Source organism: Corythoichthys intestinalis, chromosome 2, assembly GCF_030265065.1.
Source record: "Corythoichthys intestinalis isolate RoL2023-P3 chromosome 2, ASM3026506v1, whole genome shotgun sequence".
Lineage (NCBI taxonomy): Eukaryota > Metazoa > Chordata > Actinopteri > Syngnathiformes > Syngnathidae > Corythoichthys > Corythoichthys intestinalis.
Genome location: NC_080396.1, coordinates 16,336,783 through 16,344,840, shown reverse-complemented (window position 1 = coordinate 16,344,840; position 8,058 = coordinate 16,336,783).

Genomic DNA, 8,058 nt, shown 5'->3' with positions numbered 1-8,058 from the left:
TTTTTGTGTTTAATGTATTTATTCAGATTTAGCAGTGGAAATAGAAACACATAAGACATGTTTTTTCACCCCCCCCCCCCCACCCCCCCAAGTATAATAAAAAAACGGATGTGTGTATATTATATATATATATATATATATATATATATATATATATATATATATATATATATATACTGTATATATATTATACACTCACCGGCCACTTTATTAGGTACACCATGCTAGTAACAGGTTGGACCCCCTTTTGCCTTCAGAACTGCCTCAATTCTTCGTGGCATAGATTCAACAAGGTGCTGGAAGCATTCCTCAGTGTTTGAGCCATATTGACATGATTGATTGACATGATGGTGCAGATTTGTCGGCTGCACATCCATGATGCGAATCTCCCGTTCCACCACATCCCAAAGATGCTCTATTGGATTGAGATCTGGTGACTGTGGAGGCCATTTGAGTACAGTGAACTCATTGTTATGTTCAAGAAACCAGTCTGAGATGATTCCAGCTTTATGACATGGCGCATTATCCTGCTGAGAGTAGCCATCAGAAGTTGGGTACATTGTGGTCATAAAGGGATGGACATGGTCAGCAACAATACTCAGGTAGTCTGTGGCGATCCAATGATGCTCAATTGGTACCAAAGGGCCCAAAGAGTGCCAAGAAAATATTCCCCACACCATTACACCACCACCACCAGCCTGAACCGTTGATACAAGGCAGGATAGATCCATGGTTTCATGTTGTTGATGCCAAATTCTGACCCTACCATCCGAATGTCGCAGCAGAAATCGAGACTAATCAGACCAGGCAACGTTTTTTCAATCTTCTATTGTCCAATTTCGATGAGCTTGTGCAAATTGTAGCCTCACTTTCCTGTCCTTAGCTGAAAGGAGTGGCACCCGGCGTGGTCTTCTGCTGCTGGAGCCCATCTGCCTCAAAGTTCGACGTAATATATATATATGTATATATATATTAATTAGGGCTGTCAAATTATCGCGTTAATGCGCGGTAATTAATTTTTTTAATAAATCGCGTTAAAATATTTGACGCAATTAACGCACATGTCCCGCTCCGACAGTATTCTGCCTTTTGGTAAGTTTTACAGCAAGGCTTTTTGTGCTGTCTAACAGCGAACTCTTGTGGTCGCTTTGCGACATGGTTTATTTTTTTCTTGCCGGTGCAATATGGCTGCACGACGTCTCGGGCTGACGCCTACGTTGTAATGTTGTGCTTATATGATCCTTGGACAAGATTTGTCCGTAAGTATGGTTGTTGTAAAGAATGTACATATTATGTTAGTAAGCGAAATGTTCTATTTTTTGTATGAGACGCTTTTTGTTTATGTTTAGTGAACCTGTATAGCGTGCTAAGCTAACGTTGTTGCTAATGCAATGCTTGTGTACTTTTTTTTTGTAGTTTCATGACGTTCTAAAGAGGACAATGGTTTGAGGCTATTTTATTAATAAATCAGATGAAAAAGGAAGAAGTCTGATTATTAAGGCGTCGTTCACTAGCTGTTTAGCTTTGGAAAAAGTAGACGCTTCGGAGTGAGGACAGCATAGACGGATTTAAATGACAGTAGAGTGAAATGCCCACTACAGTCCTTATTACATTATTATATATTATATATTATATATTATATATTATTATTACAGTCCTTATATACAGTCCATTGGGAAAACCCATTGGCAGTGTATCAAATACTTGTTCTCCCCACTGTATATATCCATCTTGTGTCTCATCTTTCCATTCCAACAATTTATTTTACAGTATATATAATTTACAGAAAAATATGGCATATTTTATAGATGGTTTGAATTGCGATTAATTGCGATTAATTAATTTTTAAGCTGTAATAAACTCGATTAAATATTTTAATCGTTTGATAGCCCTAATATTAATATATATATACAGTGCCTTGCAAAAGTATTCGGCCCCCTTGAATCTTGCAACCTTTCGCCACATTTCAGGCTTCAAACATAAAGATATGAAATTTAATTTTTTTGTCAAGAATCAACAACAAGTGGGACACAATCGTGAAGTGGAACAACATTTATTGGATAATTTAAACTTTTTTAACAAATAAAAAACTGAAAAGTGGGGCGTGCAATATTATTCGGCCCCTTTACTTTCAGTGCAGCAAACTCACTCCAGAAGTTCAGTGAGGATCTCTGAGTGATCCAATGTTGTCCTAAATGACCAATGATGATAAATAGAATCCACCTGTGTGTAATCAAGTCTCCGTATAAATGCACCTGCTCTGTGATAGTCTCAGGGTTCTGTTTAAAGTGCAGAGAGCATTATGAAAACCAAGGAACACACCAGGCAGGTCCGAGATACTGTTGTGGAGAAGTTTAAAGCCGGATTTGGATACAAAAAGATTTCCCAAGCTTTAAACATCTCAAGGAGCACTGTGCAAGCCATCATATTGAAATGGAAGGAGCATCAGACCACTGCAAATCTACCAAGACCCGGCCGTCCTTCCAAACTTTCTTCTCAAACAAGGAGAAAACTGATCAGAGATGCAGCCAAGAGGCCCATGATCACTCTGGATGAACTGCAGAGATCTACAGCTGAGGTGGGAGAGTCTGTCCATAGGACAACAATCAGTCGTACACTGCACAAATCTGGCCTTTATGGAAGAGTGGCAAGAAGAAAGCCATTTCTCAAAGATATCCATAAAAAGTCTCGTTTAAAGTTTGCCACAAGCCACCTGGGAGACACACCAAACATGTGGAAGAAGGTGCTCTGGTCAGATGAAACCAAAATTGAAATTTTTGGCCACAATGCAAAACGATATGTTTGGCGTAAAAGCAACACAGCTCATCACCCTGAACACACCATCCCCACTGTCAAACATGGTGGTGGCAGCATCATGGTTTGGGCCTGCTTTCTTCAGCAGGGACAGGGAAGATGGTTAAAATTGACGGGAAGATGGATGCAGCCAAATACAGGAACATTCTGGAAGAAAACCTGTTGGTATCTGCACAAGACCTGAGACTGGGACGGAGATTTATCTTCCAACAGGACAATGATCCAAAACATAAAGCCAAATCTACAATGGAATGGTTCAAAAATAAACGTATCCAGGTGTTAGAATGGCTAAGTCAAAGTCCAGACCTGAATCCAATCGAGAATCTGTAGAAAGAGCTGAAGACTGCTGTTCACAAACACTCTCCATCCAACCTCACTGAGCTCGAGCTGTTTTGCAAGGAAGAATGGGCAAGAATGTCAGTCTCTCGATGTGCAAAACTGATAGAAACATACCCCAAGCGACTTGCAGCTGTAATTGGAGCAAAAGGTGGCGCTACAAAGTATTAACGCAAGGGGGCCGAATAATATTGCACGCCCCACTTTTCAGTTTTTTATTTGTTAAAAAAGTTTAAATTAGCCAATACATTTTGTTCCACTTCACGATTGTGTCCCACTTGTTGTTGATTCTTGACAAAAAAATTAAAATTTTATATCTTTATGTTTGAAGCCTGAAATGTGGCGAAAGGTTCAAGGGGGCCGAATACTTTTGCAAGGCACTGTATATATATATATACATATATATTAATAGATGGTGTTCAAGCACTTTTAATGTATTAATTATGATAAATTTTAAACATGTTACCGTCCCACTGAATTACTTTCAAACAAGAATAAAGTAGAAAAATGCTTTTCTTTATTAAATGCTTCATTGAGTGACTCCACTCAAATCCGCCCAAGCTGCTCACTTACACACAATGAGTTGCCACAGCATCTGTTTAAAAAATTAAACAGTGACGCATGCGGCGCTTTGAGCTTCGGCTTCCAAGCATCTGTGGCAAGATCAAACATTAAAACTGTCAATCATCGTTAATTTTAATAAGCAGCTCCAGTGCACAGCCTGACCAACAAAGAGCAGCAGGAGGGAGAGTGAGACTCATATGCGGAGTTTAAGGGTGGGCGAGGGGGCATGCCCCCCACCCCCCGGTGGCCAAAAAGTGTCATTGCATGTAATTGACTTTGTCTATACAAGTTGTTAAGCAATGAAACAAACAACAAAAATGAATTTTTATAATGGGTCAAAATGATTTTTCGACCAGATCATGTGACTAGCACCTTAGACGGTCATTTGCTTTGCTTAGCTAAAACCACCTGAGGACCGAAGAGGCAAGAGTGATATGAGTAATTTTTTTCAAACCTAAACTTTCAAAAGCGACAATAACTGCTAAGCAAGAACCAAGGATTGAAAATGTGGACCATGAAACGCCCGAGAGCACCGCCAAATTGGTGAGCGGAGTTTTAATTTTCCCCACTAAGGACACTAATTGTACAACAGAGCCACAATCAGCGGGCATACCATATTCAATGGATGACGATCTTGGCAAAAATTATAGCTGTCCTAAGCAGCCTGATTTAGAATTCCCCCTAAAAAATGATGAGAAACAAAAAAATGCTTATTATTATGAATATTCTCGTAAGTTAATTTTATTGCTGACACTGTGTTTCGGGGTCATCAAAACGTTGTGAAGTAGGTACCAAATCAACCTGTGTATCCAAATTTTGCAAAGTCATAGTTGCCAAACAGAGCCAGACATCCAGACCTATTCTGACTTGTAATGGTGCCTTTTGACCACATTGGGGTCCAATGCGCAAAGCTTTACACACTTATGCGGTGCGGCGCCCTGTGGATCAACATCATAACTTGAAGAACAATGTGAGACCATGCATGGGGAATATCTTGCTTCACCAAACCACTGTTAGTTGTTTCATGTTCCTGTCTTGCGACTGTTGTTCCTACCAAGTCCCTAGGTAATCTCATCCATGGTTCCCTTAACCCTCTAATTATACAATTTTTTTTCTACATAGCTATCGTTCTAATACCCAGAAGTTAAAAAATGTAACATCACACATACTTAGCATAATACCAGACTCATCTCATTTAGTGTAATTCTTACGAAACAGGAAACTTGTGCAACCACATTAAAGAACTCACCAGCCAGTGTAAAGTACCTCTGTCTATCTTATGTCTCATATTAGGCTGTGACAGTTGAAGCAATGTGATGCATCATTTCCTTCATATGAATGCAACCTACAGTGTATACTGCTGCAAATCGGAACTGTGTCTTTCGGACATTTTTGCATGCTAAAAGGGGATTTGTGTTAAAAATGCCCTATTTCTTTGTGCAGACGTCTTTATTGAAAATTAATTTAGGAACTTTCAGAGTTGTTTTCAGTGTTTCAGTTGTTGTTCGAGGAATAAGGGCTAGTTTACAAGTTGTAATGTCCTCCAAAAATCCCCCAAATCCCACTTTATCGAAAGACATCGGTCATCTGGGGTGTTGTTTGGAAATGCTAATGTTTCTAGGCCCCACAGATGTGTACACGCACACACACCCACATGTTAAAGCCAACATCTGGTCAGAGGCTTACACTCCAAGGACAAGTGGCAGCTTTCCCATAACGCCCATTCTCTTCAGCTGTGATAGTAGAGGATCAACACTCTCAGACTTTTATGCAGGGCAGGATGTTAACATTTTTTGCTCGGTAGGCACTGTGGGCAACCAGGTTCCGCAGGAAAAACTGTTGATAGTTCACAATACTCACATCACTTCCTGTCAAAAGTAACATACACGCATTAAGAGGTATTCATGTAAGTCAGATACAGAGGTGGGTAAAGTAGCCAAAAACTTTACTCGAGTAGCATTGCTTTAAAATAATATTAGTTGTAAAGTAAAAGTAGTAATCCAAAAAATGTACTCAAGTAAAAAAGTATTTGGTGAAAAAATACTCAAGTAACGAGTAACATTGTAACCGTTCTCTATATGAACTGTTATTATTATCCTTACAATAACAATAACCCATTACATAACCACATTAAGCAAAAATTATTGAATTTTGGCCCGAGAAACAAAACAGAGTATGAGTGCTGTCTAGTGGAGAAAATAGTTCCTAAATGAATAGGGAATAGATCCTTCATAGCTCCTATTATGAAATCAAAAGGATCATATCTCCTGTTTTTTAGTGGTCAGTCGGTGCCAATTAAAAACAGAGAGGTTTAAAGAGGTTAAAAGCCATTCTTTCGGGTAATGTTGATGGTAGAGCTCTATGTCAAATACTTAAATTTTTATGGCACTTTACAGACACCACGTGATTGAACAGGCCGGCGTGATCACAGAACGGCAAGCTTGAGTCTGATTGGTATAATGGAGTAATGGGATTATTGTTGCGACCATATGCGGTTATTAGCATTAGCATAGCCCCCACCGTGGTGGCCAAAAATGTCATTGCATGTAATTGAATTGCCTATATATGAATTTAAAATGAATACTTTGCCGGTAAAATTATGTCTATAAAAGTTGTAAAACAACAAAACAAACAACAAAAATGAATGAAGTGAACAAAACGAAACAAAAATTTATAATGGGTCAAAATTATTTTTCGAACAGATCGTGTGACTAGCACCTTAGAGACAAGTCATTTGCTTTGCTTAACCAAAACCACCTGAGGACAGAAGAGGCAAGATGGATATACCGTATTGGCCCGAATATAAGACGGCCCTGATTACAAGACGACCCCCTCTTTTTCAAGACTCAAGTTTCAAAAAGGACTTTTTGAACACCAAATTAATTTTTATACAGAAAATAATTACAGTAGATCTGAAACAAATGATTATAACAATATATTTGAGAGAAAAAGCATGTTACTTTGCATCATTCAAATCTTAATATCTGAACATTTAAATATGTAAACTAAAGTGCAATCACATTTGTAAATGAATGGCTTCTGGTTTTTGAAATGTAAATAAACCAATCTGTTGTGATAGAACAACAAAATTGCAATAACTGCATTAACCGTTAAAGTGAAGTCTAACTGTAACTGTAGTCTTGAAATAAATCTGAATAAGGAAAGACATTGCAATAAAATAATGCAAACTGCTTAAACTTGAGAGTAGCTGAGATCTGTCATGACAGAACATCGCTTCAATGATATCTGGCGCCATCTAGCGTCATGAATGGGTATAAGGTCTAGACGGTGAATATAAGAAGACCCCCACTTTTTCAGTCTTATTTCAATGCAAAAAACACCGTCTTATATTCGTGCCAATACGGTACATATTTTTTTCAAACCTAAGCTTTCAAAACTAGAGATACAACCAAGGACTGCTGATGTGGACCATCAAACGCCAGACAGCACCGCCAAAACAGTGAGCGGAGTTCCAGTTTGCCCCACTGAAGACGTTAACTGTACAATAGAGCCACCACCAGGCGTACTATATTCAATGGACAATGATCTTGGCCAAAAGCATAGCTGTCCTAAGCAGCCTTATTTTTATATTTCCCCTCAAAGATGATGGGAAACAAAACAGAAAAAAAAAACACTCATTTTCAACGTATTATTCGAAATAATCCTGGCTGGAATATTCAGTCAAAAAAGGTTTCACTTGGGATGCCTGGATGTATGAGAATGGGCTAAGCTAGTATCTGAGCATATATCTTGTAAATTAATTTTGTTGCTGACACTGCGTTTAGGGGTCATCAACATGTTTTGCCCCCCAGCCACAAAAGTCAAACTCCGCCTATGGTTGCGACGCCTCATTGGTGAAACTGGTAGAGCTACTGTTGGCATCACTGGCAAAAAAAGCAAAATCTAATCTAATAAAGAGGGGAAAATTTAACAACTAGTGTAGCAGATTAAAAGCAGCGTTTTTTTCTTCACAAATCTACTAAAGTAAAAAGTATGGCTTCGTAAAACTACTCTTAGAAGTAAATTTTTCTCAAAATGTCACTCAAGTAAATGTAACGGAGTCAATGTAATGTGTTACTACCCACATCTGGTCAAATATCATAAAAAGCTATTATACAGTCCCTGACAGAAGTCTTGTCGCTTATCCATTTTGTAGAAACAATTGCTAATAAGCTGACTTTTAATTATTCAATTGGTTTCAGAAATGGCTCATATGAAAGCTAAAGACCCTCCCAAATGATGTTGAATGTACAAAAAATATTTGTTTCACTGAAATAAGATTTATCATTTAATGAAGACATAAAGGTCAAATTTTGGCAAGACAAAAGTTTTGTCGCCTACAGA